The following is a 16,268-nucleotide window of genomic DNA, read 5'->3' as shown; positions in this document are numbered from 1 at the left end:
GTGTGCACACAGCCTAAAACTGTCCCACTAGTTAACCCCTTTAGTGAAAACAATTTAAAAAAAAAAGCCAAAAAATCAATGCTTTATCATCGTACCACCGAACAAATGTGGAATAACAAGCGATCAAAACGATGGATATAAATAACCATGGTACCTCTGAAAATGTCATCTTGTCCCGCAAAAACCAAGCCCCAATACAGCTCCATCACCGGAAAAATAAAAAAGTTATAGCTCTCAGAATAAAGCGATGCAAAAATAATTATTTTTTATATAAGGCTATGTGCACACGCTGCGGTTTTTGCTGCGGATCCGCTGCGGTTTTGGCCGCTGTGGATCTGCAGACAGTGTATAGTAGCATGTTATCCTATGGGATTTACAATTTTCTGTGCACATGCTGCGGATTTTTAACTGCGGAAAAGCTGCGTTTTTGAATCCGCAGAAAGAATTAACATGTCAATTCTTTCTGCGGATTCTGCTGCGGTTTGCCACCTATTCCATTGTCCAGGTGTCAAACCGCAGGGCAAAACCGCAGGCCAATCCGCAGGTAAAACCGCAGGTAATTTTCCTGCGGTTGTACCTGCGGATTCGCAGAGGCCAATCCGCAGGTGATTCCGCAGCGTGTGCACATAGCCTTAAATAGTTTTTAAGGTATAAAAGCACCAAAACATAAAAAAGTGATAAAAATGAGGTGTCGCTGTAATCATACTGACCCGAAGAATAAAACCGCTTTATGAATTTTACCGTACGCGGAAAGGTGTAAACGCCCCCCCCAAAGAAATTCATGAATTGCTGGTTTTTGTTAATTCTGCCAAAAATCAGAATAAAAAGCGATCAAAAAATGTCACGTGCCTGAGAATGATAGCAATAAAAATGTCAACTCGTTTCGCAAAAAACAAGACCTCACATGACTGCGCTGAAAGCAACGTGTTGGATTTTGTTGCGGTCACCGCACCGTCAAAACGACACATGTGGAGACGTCCGCATACATCGACATGGCCTGCATACCCAATCCTAAAGATAGGGTGCGTAGGCCACGTGCCGACGTAGGCGGAGCTGAACGGAGGAGGCATGGCAGTGGGTGGAGCTTCATGGAGGAAATCCGCATCTCTCCGCAGCTCTGTCATACGCTAGTATGAAACCAGCCTGTTTTTTGTGTGCCGTATCTCTGTGATGTAAAGGCATGAAAATTCAAAGATGGAAAATTGCGAAATTTTCTAAATTTTCACCAAATTTCCGTTTTTTTTCACAAATAGATGCAAGTAATATCAAAATTTTTTTACTACTAACATGAAGTACAATATGTCACAAGAAAACAGTGTCAGAATCACCGGGATCCATGGAAGCGTTCCAGAGTTATTACCTCATAAAGGGACAGTAGTCAGAATTGTAAAAATTGGCCCAGTCATTAATGTGCAAACCACCCTTGGGGGTTAAGGGGTTAATTATATTATTATTAATAAGATTTTACTAAAACCAAATTTCAATGTTAGAATTCTTTCACAGAGAATTAGAAATATAGAAATTTAGCAATTTATTTATTATAAAAATGTATTCGTTCTCCAGAATGGATGCATTTTAAATGTAATAGTTTAGTTCTGGTTGCCTAGGTTACTACTGGCCACCTCTGCAGTCTATCAGGGCTGGCCAGTTTCCTAGGCAAAGAGCGTGTGTTTACATGCTATTTTCTATAAAGCTTGTAAGCGCTGACCAGAAGCTGACTGCATTGTTCGATGATGCTTTTTGCTCCGAAACGTCAAAGACAGAACTGACACTGATGATCAGAGCGCTGGAGCAATAGCTGTATCATCCATAGCGGCAGACCATGCAGCCACAATAGGGCCTGTGAGTCGGGGGGGCTTGGTATCGAACAGCACTGCCCCACCTTCCCGACATCTGGATTTCAATATTATCTGCATCCTCTTAATAGAAATACTGTTAAATAGACAAATTGACAAAAGCCTGACATGGGCTGAAATGTCTGGTGTGTGGATTTTCATTAAAGAGCATTAACCGTCATGTGAGTGCCCAGACCTTCTATTTTCATAGGTTTAAAATGTACCTGTCATCTCAGTAGAATTTGCACCAGAATGTCTTTGTGTTCCTCTAGCTCCTCCCCCTCCATAGAATCTTATCAGCTCCAACTGTCGTCTCCCCTACTCCTAATGTGAACGTTTTTCTTTACTGAATACAGATTTTACCCTTACAGCTCACGCACATGATATGGACACACGTTAGTATTTTCTCTCATCTAAGAGAATTGAGATGATTATGCTAATGACACTCTGATCTGAGTGTGCTCTGAATGTGATTTGAGTGTGATCTGAATGTGATCAGAGTGTGATCTTAGTGTAATCAGAATGTGATCTAAATGTGATCAGAGTGTGATCTGAGTGTAATCTGAGTGTAATATGGGTGTGATCTGTGTGTGATCAGGGTGTGATCTAAATGTGATCAGAGTGTGATCAGGGTGTAATCTGAATGTGATCAGAGTGTGATCTAAATGCGAGCAGAGTGTAATCTGAGTGTGATCATGCTGTGATCAGGATGTAATCTGAGTGTTATCAGGGTGTAATCTGAGTGTGATCAGGGTTTTATCATGGTTTAATCTGAGTGTGATCATGGTGTGATCAGGATGTGATCCAAATGTGATCAGAGTGTGATCACAGTGTGATCACAGTGTGATCAGAGTGTGCTGATCAGAGTGTGATCTAAATGTGATCTGAGTGTGTGATCAGGGTTTTATCAGGGAGTAATCTGGTTGTGATCAGGATGTGATCAGGATGTGATCTAAATGTGATCAGGGTGTGATCAGAGTGTGATCAGCATGTAATCTGAGTGTGATCAGAGTGTGATCTAAATGTGATCAGAGTGTGGTCAGGGTGTGATCTGAGTGTGATCAGGGTGTAATCTGAGTGTGATCAGGGTGTAATCTGAGTGTTATCTGGGTGTGATCAAGGTGTAATCTGATTGTGATCAAGGTGTAATCTGAGTGTTATCAGGGTGTGTTATCAGAGTGTGATCAGGGTGTAATCTGGGTGTGATCAGAGTGTGATCGGAGTGTGATCTAAATGTGATCAGAGTGTGATCAGGGTGTAATCTGAGTGTGATCAGGGTGTAATCTGAGTGTGATCAGGGTGTAATCTGAGTGTGATCAGGGTGTCATCAGGATGTAATCTGAGTGTGATCAAGGTGTAATCTGAGTGTGATCAGGGTGTGATCAGGATGTAATCTGAGTGTGATCAAGGTGTAATCTGAGTGTGATCAGGGTGTAATCAGGGTGTGATCAGAGTGGGATATAAATGTGATATAAATGTGATCTAAATGTGATCAGGGTGTAATCAGGGTGTGATCAGGGTGTGATCAGGGTGTGCTCTAAATGTGATCAGGGTGTAATCTGAGTGTGATCTCGGTGTGATCAGGGTGTAATCTGAGTGTAATCTGAGTATGATCAGGGTGGGATATGAGTGTGATCTGAGTGTAATCTGAGTGTGATTTGGGTGTGATCAGGGTGTAATCTGAGTGTGATCTGGGTGTGATCAGGGTGTAATCTGTGTGTGATCAGGGTGTAGTTTGAGTGTAATCTGAGTGTGATCAGGGTGTAATCTGAGTGTGATCTGAGTGTAATCTGAGTGTGATCTGGGTGTGATCAGGGTGTAATCTGTGTGTGATCAGGGTGTAGTTTGAGTGTAATCTGAGTGTGATCAGGGTGTAATCTGAGTGTAATCTGAGTGTGATCAGGGTGTAGTCTGAGTGTATTCTGGGTGTGATCAGAGTGTGATCACACAAAGGACTGAACATCTAAACAGTGAAGTGGGTTTACAATGGATGTGAACAGGAACAGTCTTTCAAGCAATTTTTAACCAAATTTTTCAAGCGTTTTCATGGAGCGAACTTGCTCCAAATATCTCTTTAAAAATCTTCATGTGCACATACCCGAACTACCAGGATAGCGCTGTTGTTTTTTTCCCATCGTGCCGAGCCCTCGTTCCTGACAGTGAATCAGTTTTCACTTGTCTCCAAAGGGATTTTGCGTCTTATGAGAGGAATGCTGGCCGCGCATCATGGAGGGACACCAGAAATCTGGAGCCAAACGCACGGGCTGTGATGAGCGGAGAGATGATTTTATACTCTGGGTTTGTGGGAATATTCCTTATCCTGGAGATTTGCAAATCAGAAACCTTAGGAAAGCTGGTGTCAAACGTCAAAGGTTATAATTGAAGGGTATGTATGTGCACAAGATATTTTTTTGGAGCAAGTCGACTTCAAAAAACACAAATCACCCTTTAAAGACACATCCTATACATTTCTATTGTAAAACCATTTTTCTGCTCTCCAAACTTTGCACTGTCCAATCAAATGGCTGCAAAAAATAATAATAATAAAAGAAAAAAATCTTTCAAACTGATTCAGAAAATCAAAAACTGCTCCAAAATCTTCCTAAAGAAAAATCAATATTTTTGACATCCACCAAAAAAAAATACTCTGTGTGCACTTAGCCTAATACTCATGGCTTGACCTAAGAAAATTGTAAGTCACCAATCCTTACAGGTTGGACAACCCCTTCAAAGAGGACCTGTCAAAACGTGACTTTTTTTTTTCCTCTTATTTTATTTCCACTGCTCTCCTAATTATTCTATTTTTTTTTTATTATTATTAAATCTCCCATACAGTTCTGAAGATATGAGACATTTTGTTTAGCGCTAATTTTTGTGATATTTTATGGTCTAAATCTCTCTCATAACTACACCCCCTTGGTAAAAGCCTTAAAAATTTGCATATTGGGAGGACTAAATATAAACACAACTGGCATGGCTCATGATAAAAGGAAAAAAGCAATTTCCAATTGACATTTTATTCACCATCAGGGCCGGACTGGCCATCTGGCAATTCTGGCAAATGCCAGAAGGGCCTGTCTGGTCGTGAGCCGCCTTGTCTGCTACGTTGTTAACAGAATCAGTGTTCTCAAGACACTCATACTGTTAAGAATTGTGATGGAGCACAAAATTGCTGACTCCATCACTTACCCCAGCAGGCTACGGGTATCATTAGAAATATTGGTCTTGCAGTAAATCTTCCTTTCCTCCATCCAGGTAATATTAGTAATATATCCCATCTGGTGCTTGGGGACGAGGACAACATGAGCCTGTGTAATTTCAAATGCCAGGGCTGAATTTCAGCCCCAGTCCGTACCTGTTGACCATACAATCTCACACATTGTTCCGGTATTACGTCCGCTACAACATGGGCTTAGTCTTAGTATATTCTATTTCTGCAGCAGCATCCAAAATAGTGAGTAAACGTCTCCCTCTAGTGGTGGAATAACAGTTAGCAAGGCTGTGAGAATTTAACACCCCAATGTATCAGATTGTGCACGTCACAGAATGAAATGTTGTTGGACAGCAAACCCTACTGCGAAATCATGCAGCTGTTATATCACAGGGGTCTTCTTATGTCACAGAGAAGACTTTAGCCCCAGATGTCACACTGCTACCTCTCTGCACCACCTATGACACCTGATGGAGGGGCACTGTAACAAACTAGAAGAGGTCTATGGGAATCCTATGGTGGAATTGTTTTTACTTCACCTCCAACAAAATAATAAGACATGAGTATTAGTAATATACAGCCATGGCTGAAAGTGTTGGCAATTTGCCTCTTTCTCTGTTTTTTGCGTTGTTCCAATACACACAAAGAAAATACACACGTGTATAACAAAACATGTGTAACTGCAATAACTTTCTGTGAGAAATATTCCATTTTCTGGAACAATTTCAAGGGTGCCAACACTTTCAGCCATGGCCGTACATCTTAGAAAAGAAACAATATAACGGCTCTTGAAATATGACAATCAAAAAGCTACAAAATAATTACTGTGTCCTAAAGACCTAAAATAAGCCGGTGGTCAAGAGGTTAAACCACATATGTCAATACTGTATACTGTTTGGAGCACTATATCGGGCCTATTATACTGTATGGAGCAGTATGTGAGGCCCATTATACTGTATGGAGCAGTATGTGGGGTTATTATATTGTATGGAGCAGTATGTGAGGCCATTATACTGTATGGAGCACTATGTGGGCCCATTATACTGTATGGAGCAGTATGTGGGGCTATTATACTGTATGGAGCACTATGTGAGGCTATTATACTGTATGGAGCACTATGTGAGGCCCATTATACTGTATGGAGCAGTATGTGGGGTTATTATATTGTATGGAGCAGTATGTGGGGTTATTATACTGTATGGAGCAGTATGTGGGGTTATTATATTGTATGGAGCAGTATGTGAGGCCATTATACTGTATGGAGCACTATGTGGGCCCATTATACTGTATGGAGCAGTATGTGGGGCTATTATACTGTATGGAGCACTATGTGAGGCTATTATACTGTATGGAGCACTATGTGAGGCCCATTATACTGTATGGAGCAGTATGTGGGGTTATTATATTGTATGGAGCAGTATGTGAGGCCATTATACTGTATGGAGCACTATGTGGGGCCATTATACTGTATGGAGCAGTATGTGGGGTTATTATATTGTATGGAGCAGTATGTGGGGTTATTATACTGTATGGAGCAGTATGTGGGGTTATTATATTGTATGGAGCAGTATGTGAGGCCATTATACTGTATGGAGCACTATGTGAGGCCCATTATACTGTATGGAGCAGTATGTGGGGTTATTATACTGTATGGAGCAGTATGTGGGGTTATTATATTGTATGGAGCAGTATGTGAGGCCATTATACTGTATGGAGCACTATGTGAGGCCCATTATACTGTATGGAGCAGTATGTGGGGTTATTATACTGTATGGAGCAGTATGTGGGGTTATTATATTGTATGGAGCAGTATGTGGGGTTATTATACTGTATGGAGCAGTATGTGGGGTTATTATATTGTATGGAGCAGTATGTGAGGCCATTATACTGTATGGAGCACTATGTGAGGCCCATTATACTGTATGGAGCAGTATGTGGGGTTATTATACTGTATGGAGCAGTATGTGGGGTTATTATATTGTATGGAGCAGTATGTGAGGCCATTATACTGTATGGAGCACTATGTGAGGCCCATTATACTGTATGGAGCAGTATGTGGGGTTATTATACTGTATGGAGCAGTATGTGAGGCCATTATACTGTATGGAGCACTATGTGAGGCCATTATATTGTATGGAGCACTATGTGAGGCCATTATTCTGTATGGAGCACTATGTGGGGCCCTTTAGACTGTATGGAGCACTATATGGGGTCATTATATTGTATGAAAGGCAATGCATTATACTGAATGGAGGACTTTTTGTGCCCATTATACTGTATGGAGGGCTGTGTGGGGATTACAGTTGGAGAATCATACTGTGATGGGGTCACCATTCTTTGTCAGGTGGATTGAGGAAGGTACAGTAGGGTCTTCATATCTTCATACCGTGCATGTGGAGGGTACTGTGGAGGAATTCACTGTGGGGGTATCATACTGTGTTTGGGAGCACTTTTGCTTGCTTCATACTTTACTATCTGTATTATTCATGTTATCCTTTATTACATATTTATATTAATGTAGGTCATTAGGCCATATGCTTTTTACTGCTGTTACATAAGATATTATATTACTACAATATTTTAATCTAAGATCTATTAATTAACATGTATGTTGTTCGTGGGACAACCCCATTAAGTTCCCATATGAAAAAGTTAATTGTTATATTTCATAATAAGGAAAAACTTCCTAATTTGTAGACATTTTTTAATAAATATGAAGGTTGGTCCTCAACTTTTTCCAAGATTTTAATTTTGGCCCTCTGTGCATTCGAGTTTGACATCCCTGGGTCAAACACTGGCTGGTGGCGGGAATATTTTTGTGTGTTTTATTCATTTAGGCCATGATTAGTTAAGACTGGCATTTCGTACTCCAGTCTTAATGAGAGACGCGCAGGAATAAGATACACAAGATTCAGTGGCGTTCGCCTCCTTGTGCCTTTACAGAAACATTACTCCAGCCAGGGACTGGAGTAACATTTCCGGCATAAGAAATCCCGCCAAGTTAATGAATTTGTAAGGCTGGCTTTGCTGCGCTCTGTCCCACAGTGGCCTATTCCCAGGTCCGCCCATTTTTGGCAAAGCTGCTTGAAATTGGCAAAAGTCACAATTTCACTTTGCGCAACAATTTTGCAACTTTTCAAAGTGTTTTCCAACAGTTTTCTGACATAAATACTGCAATTAATCGGTGTCCTCATTCTTGCATATGTCATATATGCATAGCTTCCAACCATCACGGATGTAGTGGGACAATCCTGAATTTAGGGAGCCGCCCCAGGAGGTTGCGAGTATGTCCTGACTTCAACTACATCTTTTTCCTCAGTATACAGATACAATTAAACATAATGGTAGAGGAGAGAGGATACAGGTCCCTCCTCTACTGTTCAGTCTGAGTAGAGACTGAAGAACCTGCATTGACCTTCAAGTCACTTGACATTGTTATATCGTGGCTGGGCAGCAGAGACCAACTCGGTGGAAAATCAGGATACAAAAGCAAGTGGAATGGTAGTGTGGGGCCACTTTGTGGGTATCATACTGTGAGACAAATAGGGCAGAGGTAAATCTAAACGTTCCTGCACCAGGGCTAAAAGTCAGCTTGACGCCCCTTCCTATACACAACTGAAGCGGTTTGAGTAGTCATCATGTGTCCACTCATACAGTATGTGATTTGTACACTTGCAGTTATGTGCTGACGAACTGTTCTTCATAATTCTCTCAATGTTCAGAGAAGAACTACATCTCCTGCTTCACTGAGAGAAGCAGGAAAAGGAGCTTATCGGCACATGACCTTAAGTATGAAAATCGCATATGAATAGTCATGTGATAACTGCTGTAAAGCAGATTCGAATCATGACTATATTACACACTGTTAGCATTTGGCATGTTACAGTGCAAAATTTTATAATTAATAAGCCTAACATAAAGATATTGTAACCCTTAACTTGTCAGATAACATAACACTTTATTCACGTAGCCATCAATCACGTTATCTGTCATGCTATGGATTGTTACATGTGTACAGAATCATAGCCAAGATGAGAGAACAATTCAACAAACGCACCAATATCATAATATATGAATGCATAAGACCAATGCTAAATGGATATGATGCCGGGATAATGGACCAAAATATGGACTACTCGCAAATATAAACACAAACCACACAGAAGAAAGAGCGACCACGAGTCCAAAATTATTATGAAGTATCCATAAAAAAAATCCTTTATTGTAAAAAACATACAGATGAAAGGACGAATCACCACAATGTGAAAATTGGCTACAAGCCCAAGTCGCTGGCATATGCTGCGGACATCTCAAATAGAATGTAAATCATAGCTAAAAAGTATAATGTTTAAACACACACATAGGCAACCCCATGTCATTAATAAGTAGATCATAGTAATAGATGAAATAACACAAATCAATGCTGACATATAAAGACACTCTATTAACTCTCAATATATGTAATTGAACATACCAAATAAAGTCAAACGGCAATACAGAGAGGAGATGAGGGCAGAGGATGTACCAGCGTCAGCCCGACGCGCATTTCGGAGCTCTATGCTCCTTCCTCAGGGGGCGTGTTTTCACATTGTGGTGATTCGTCCTTTCATCTGTATGTTTTTTACAATAAAGGATTTTTTTTATGGATACTTCATAATAATATTGGACTCGTGGTCGCTCTTTTTTCTGTGTGGTTTGAGAATCATAGCCAATAAGAGTGCAGGAACACATCATCAGAACTACCAACAGTACAGAAATAAATCACCAGAACCACCATTAGTACAGAAATACAGCACCACAACCACCAACAATACATGAATACATCAGCAGAACCATCAACAATACCGAAATACATCCCAAAACCATCAACAGTACAGGAATACAGCACCAAGATTACCATCAGTACAGAAATACATCACCAGAACCACTAATAGTACAGCAAAATATCACCAGAAGCCCCAACAGTTCATGAATACAGCATCAAAACTACCAGCAGTACAGAAATTCATAACCAGAACCACCAACAATACAGGAATACATCACCAGAAGCCCCAACAGCACATGAATAAAGCACCAGAACTACCTTAAGTACATAAATACATCACCATAATCTCCAACAGTAAACAGTACAGGAATGCATCACCAGGACCACTAACAGTACATGAATACGGCATCATAACTACCAACACTACAGAAATAATCAGAACCTGCAACAGTACATGAATACAGCACCGAAATTATCATCAGCACAGGAATACATCACCAGAAGCCCCAACAGCACATGAATAAAGCACCAGAACTACCTTAAGTACATAAATACATCACCAGAATCTCCAACAGTAAACAGTACAGGAATACATCACCAGGACCACTAACAGTACATGAATACGGCATCATAACTACCAACACTACAGAAATAATCAGAACCTGCAACAGTACATGAATACAGCACCGAAATTATCATCAGCACAGGAATACATCACCAGAAGCACCAACAGCACATGAATATAGCATAAGAACTCGCAGCAATACAGAAATATATCACCAGAACTACCATCAGCACAGAAATACATCATTATAACCACCAACAGTATAGGAATACATCACCAGAACCAGCAACAGTACATGAATACAGCAGCAGAACTACCATCAGTACAGAAATGCATCACCAGAACTACCAACAGTACAAGAATACATCACTAAAAGCCCCAACAGTACAAGAATACAGAATCAGAACTACTAACAGTACAGAAGTATATCACCAGAGCCAGAAAGAGTACATGAATTCAGCTCCAGAACTACCATCAATTCAGGAATACATCACCAGAACCAGCATCAGTTTATGAATACATCACCAACCTTAGTACAGTGATGAATTGCAGGGTCAGAACAGCCACATATACAACTGTATTCCATGACCCTACAAATCCCAGTATATCCTTAACAATGGCATGGAGACCCTTAGAGTAGTTGTTAACAGCCATCATCAGACTGTGGACCATACAGGAACCACAGTACTCACTGTTATTCAAACAAAAGTTATACATAGCACTCACCAGACGTTGCTTCATCCATGAAATCCATTTATATACAATGGGTACGGAAAGTATTCAGACCCCTTTGAATTTTTCACTCTTTGTTTCATTGCAGCCATTTGGTAAATTCAAAAAAGTTCATTTTTTTCTCATTGATGTACACTCTGCACCCCATCTTGCCAGAAATGTAGAAACTTTTGCAAATGTATAAAAAAAGAAAAACTGACATATCACATGGTCATAAGTATTCAGCCCCTTTGCTCAGTGTTGAGTAGAGGCCCCCTACTCAGGTGCATATAGGATGAAGTGCAGGAGACCAACGTGTGTTTCATGTCCTCCCTCAGACCATGTCTCATCCATTAGGTCCCAGATAGTAATAACACCATCTTAGTACATCACAGAGTATAGTACTGTGTTTTTGTGTCTCCTCTTTTCCTGATTCTTTATAGTAAAGACCAGAAAGACCCTGATGCCATCTGTGCGCTGTCTGTGATTTTCACCAACCCATAGACTTGTAGTATGGGTAAATTTGGACCATGACTTGGATTGAACACAGACAGGTCTCTGTAAATTTTTTTTCCTTTTGTGGACTCTCAGTCAATAAAAAAAACAGGATTGGGACATGTATGTGATAGCGGACACCTGAATGAGGCGCAAATCTAGCATTAGAGCCCCCACATAGTAATAATGTCCCCTTTGTGCCCCCAACCAATGACAATGGCTGCATTACTGAGTGAGAAGTAATAATACTTATATCAGAATGGGAGTCCTATTTTCAGGGATTGTCTCATCTTATTTAGGCAGCCATCACATAGAAGTTCACATCATTTACGCAGACTGTGAATTTTAATACAATTTTATTTCATTCTGTAGTCGGCCACCAGAGGGCAGCTTCAGCCTATTATGAGTGCAATTTAAAAAAATTGGAATCTTACCTGATACATTGTAGCAAACCCTCAGAGGTATATGCAGGGCCAGATATGGTTTCAAGTTTTGAACCTTATCTCCTGCAGCCATTTTTAGTTTATTTCTCTTTTACTTTTCATTTCATACCTTTTTTATATTTCCATCAACACAACCACATGTAAGCCTGATTTTATATATACAGTATATATATATATATATATATATATATATATATATATATATATTATATATATTTATTTTTTTTTTGCGGGACAAGTTTAATTTTTAATTAACCAAATATTCTTTAAAAAAAGAAACCTGCAAGAAAAACAAAATTCCACCATTGTACCATTGGGTTTTGATTTTACAGTGTTTTGGTGTTCCCATATTCTGAGACTCATTCTTACTTTTTTCTTTGATGGAGTCCTGTTCAATCATAACTCCCAAGCGTCATGCCCGCTGTCTTATTATTTGTCACATAACGTTCCTTTGTTCCCTATATCCAATCGCTTACTCGCTCATATTTCCTGCATCTTAAAAACATCTCCAGAATCCGACCTTTTCTCCCTTATGAAACTGCAAAACTCTTACTGTCGCCCTCATCTGGACTACTGCAACTCTCTATTGATCGGTCTCCCTCTAGCAAAACTTTTTCCTCTCCAGTTTATCCTGAATGCGGCAGCCAGAGTAGTATTTCAGTCCAGCCGCTTCACCGATGCCTCCACCCTGTGCCAGCCATTACACTGGTTTCCCATTCGCTCCAGAATGCAATATAAACTCATCTCTCACCCACAAAACTCTCCACAGCTGTGCACCACCCTATAGCTCTGCTTATTACCCAACCCGTACCCTCTGTTCTGCACCCTATCCAAAATTAACATCCTCCATAATCCGAACCTCGCACCTCCATCTCCAAAACTTCTCTTGTGCTGCCCCAGTGTTCTGGAATGCACTACCGACTAATATCTAACTCCCATGTTTTTAAGAGTACTTTAAAAACACATCTGTTTGGACAAGCCTAACACCTCAACTCACTAACCTAACTCTCCCCTGTTCCCTCCTTCTAAATGTTAATCATAATCTGCTCCCTCCTATTCATCTGTCTCCGCATCCTCCAAGCACCCGATAGCACACGGTAACTGCACTCAGACAGATCTGATGACGGATCCTGCAGCTTTATATTTATTATAATGACGGTTGGACCGGACATAACAGCACGTTCTACCTATTGTGTCCCCCTATCTCTGTATAGATTGAAAGCTTGCGAGCAGCAGGACCCTCATCCCGCCTGTAACTGTGGAACTACAGTATGTGTTACTTTGTGATGTCTTTATGGTCTGTACATGTCCCCGCTTTATTGTATCATGCTGCTGAATGTGTTGGCGCTATATAAATAAAATTATTATTATTATTATTATTATTATTACTCATTGTGGGATTTCTCCATGTCTTCTTCTAAGTCAGGTGACTTTAAAGAAAACAGCCGAAACACCGCTGTCAAGAGGGAAATGCAAACTCGCAGGTTATTATGGGGAAAGTGTGCTCATTGTGTAATGAGAGCTTTTGTTATCTTCTATAGGTCACGGGGCATTAACCCTTTAAGGACTCAGTGTTTTCATCTTTTTGTTACAACATGGATACCTCCCCATGTGCTGTAACTCTCCATCAATAACCTGTTCCCCACTAGAGAGCCATAGGACTATTCATCTGGCAATTCAGGCAAATGCCAGGTGGGCCAGTTCAGCAGTTGACCGCTCTGGCACAGCAAAGAGCCATTGGCTCCCTGCTTCATCTCTCACGCTGGCCGGTAGAAGGCAGCTTTAAGCTGAGGTCAGGGTCACACAGGAAACATGAGGCAGTGGCATAGTGATGTCATTTTGTTACTCTGGGTTGCAAAATGCTTAGGAGAAGAAAGCCGTCTTTTGTAAAATGGCACCAGTGGCGGCGCGTGCGCAGATCTGCGCATTGAGCTGATATCTCAATCTGCGAATGTACTGCAACCGTCACTATTTTGATGGAACACTGCCAAGAGATCAATGCAACCGGCACTGTTTTATTGAAGACCGCCTGGAGATCAATCTGCGCATGCACAGCAACCAGCGCTGTTTTATCGAAGACCACGGAGCTATCATTGTGCGCATGCACTGCGACTGGCACTGTTTTATTGAAGACCGCCGTGAGATCAATCTGCGCAAACGCTGCCTGGATGGCGCCGAATCAAACTTCCAAACAGGAGATAGGTCACTCATAAAAGAGTGACCTGTCATACAGACCCCAGAGGCGGGCTGAAAGGCCAGGCAGGAGCCGAAGACCCTACCCACAGTCCCGCCACTATGCACCTATAGCTTAAGACACCAAAACTTCAAATGTGGATTAAAGAGCAACCACAGCGCAGCGTTCTTCACTAAAGTTATCTATTTACTCTGTATAACAGCGTCATTCTGGCCATGTCATTGTATATATACAGTATAAACAATAGGGAGCATTATATCATTTGGAGGGGTGTGGTGGCCATCATACTGTATGGGGGGCTGTGGGGGATCATAGTGGGTAGAGGGAGGCTGTGAGTACCATACTGTGTTGGGGGCTGAGGAATCAATGATACTGTCTGTGGGGGCCCTCATTCTGTGTGTGGGCTGTGGGGGTTCATCATATATATTTGGGGGCTGTGAGGACCATGATACTGTGAGGGGGGCTGTGGTGTCATACTGTCTGTGAAGGCCCTCGTATTGTGTAGAGGGATGTGGGGGTTTATAGTATGTATTGGTGGCTGTGAGGACCATTATACTGTGTGAGGGAATGTGGGGTCCATCATACTGTCTGTGGGGGGTCCTCATATTGTGTGGGGGGCTGTGGGGGTTCATAAAATGTGAGAATTATTATACTGTGTGGGGGGATGTGAGGTCCATCATACTCTCAGTGGGGGCCCTCCTATTGTGTGGGGGGCTTTGGAAGTTTTTAGTATTTATAGGGGGGCTGTGAGGACCATTATACTGTATGGGGGTCTGTGGGGTCCATCAGACTGTGTACTGGGAGCTATTCATTGAAACATAAGGGCTGAATAACAGGAGCATATGAGTTATAAACTTTATAAAAAGCAGTGAATTATAAGTTGTTGATCCGCTGCTACGGATAAGAATACACATTACAATAAGCCCAACCGTAACATGTATAAGCAGTGAGTCACCTGACTTAGTTCCGCGCAATATTGAGTGATACAATTAATATTAATGTAAAATAATAATAATTGCAATTAATTTGTTAATATTAAGCTGAATTAATTTGTCAGCCTCCATAACAGTCACAGTCTGTCATGTGGCCCCTCAGGAATATGTATTTCCCACCTCAGAGTGCTAATTGGCACAAATACTTTGTAATTTGTTTTTAGGTGACAGGCTTGCTCTGTTAAAAAAAAAAAATTAAAAACTCGTTCATACCCCCTGCTGCTCCAGCACTGCCCCAGGTTATTGTTGATGACTGCGTCTCAGTAAACATTGTGGCCGGTCTTTACTCATAACTCATTGCTCATTGTAGGATTTCTCCACGTCTTCTAAGTCACGTGATTTCAAAGAACCTGCACCCGAAGACATCGCCGAGAAGAAGAAAATGCAAACTCACTGGTTATGATGGGGAAAGTGTTGCTCATTGTGTAAAGCTTTCGTTCTCTTCTATATGTCACCTTCCATTAACTCTTTAAGGACTCAGTGATCCTCTTTTATGTATTTGTATCACGTTCCGAGAGCCCTGATACTTCCCCACATGTTGTAGTCCTCTGTTCTCCCATACAAGCCTGGACTAGCCATCTGACAATTCTCACTAATGTCATGTGGACCCGGTTCAGTTAGTGGTTGGCCATTTAGAGTGTTAGGGCTGGCGGAATGCACCAAATTATAAAATAATAGTAGGTGCGTTCGCAGCCCAGGGTCCATCGCGCAGAGGTGGTACACTGCTGCTAGGTAATGGCGGAAGAATAGAGCAGCGTAAAAACAGTCACACGTGGGTTTACGTCACCCAATGTGAACAGGTGCGACCTCTGTTAATGCACAGAGTCGCACAACCGCTGAACAAAGATGCCGGAGCCTGTTTAGCTCACAGAGCCCGGCCAAAAGAGCGCACAGTGTACGGCCACAGAACTCTACCCCAAGGACACGGGGTTAGAGTCCTTCTAGACCCACTGAGCGCAGCATCGCAAGCGCCGCTATAGACGCTGACTATGAAGTGGAGCACGTGCACTGAAGCGTGCCGCATCCCTGGTGAGGACTGATGCCTGACTCAACCTCT

This window comes from Dendrobates tinctorius, unplaced genomic scaffold, assembly GCF_039654945.1.
Source record: "Dendrobates tinctorius isolate UK_male_01 unplaced genomic scaffold, ASM3965494v1 ptg000085l, whole genome shotgun sequence".
Taxonomy (NCBI): Eukaryota; Metazoa; Chordata; class Amphibia; order Anura; family Dendrobatidae; genus Dendrobates; species Dendrobates tinctorius.
This window is presented reverse-complemented; position numbering follows the sequence as displayed.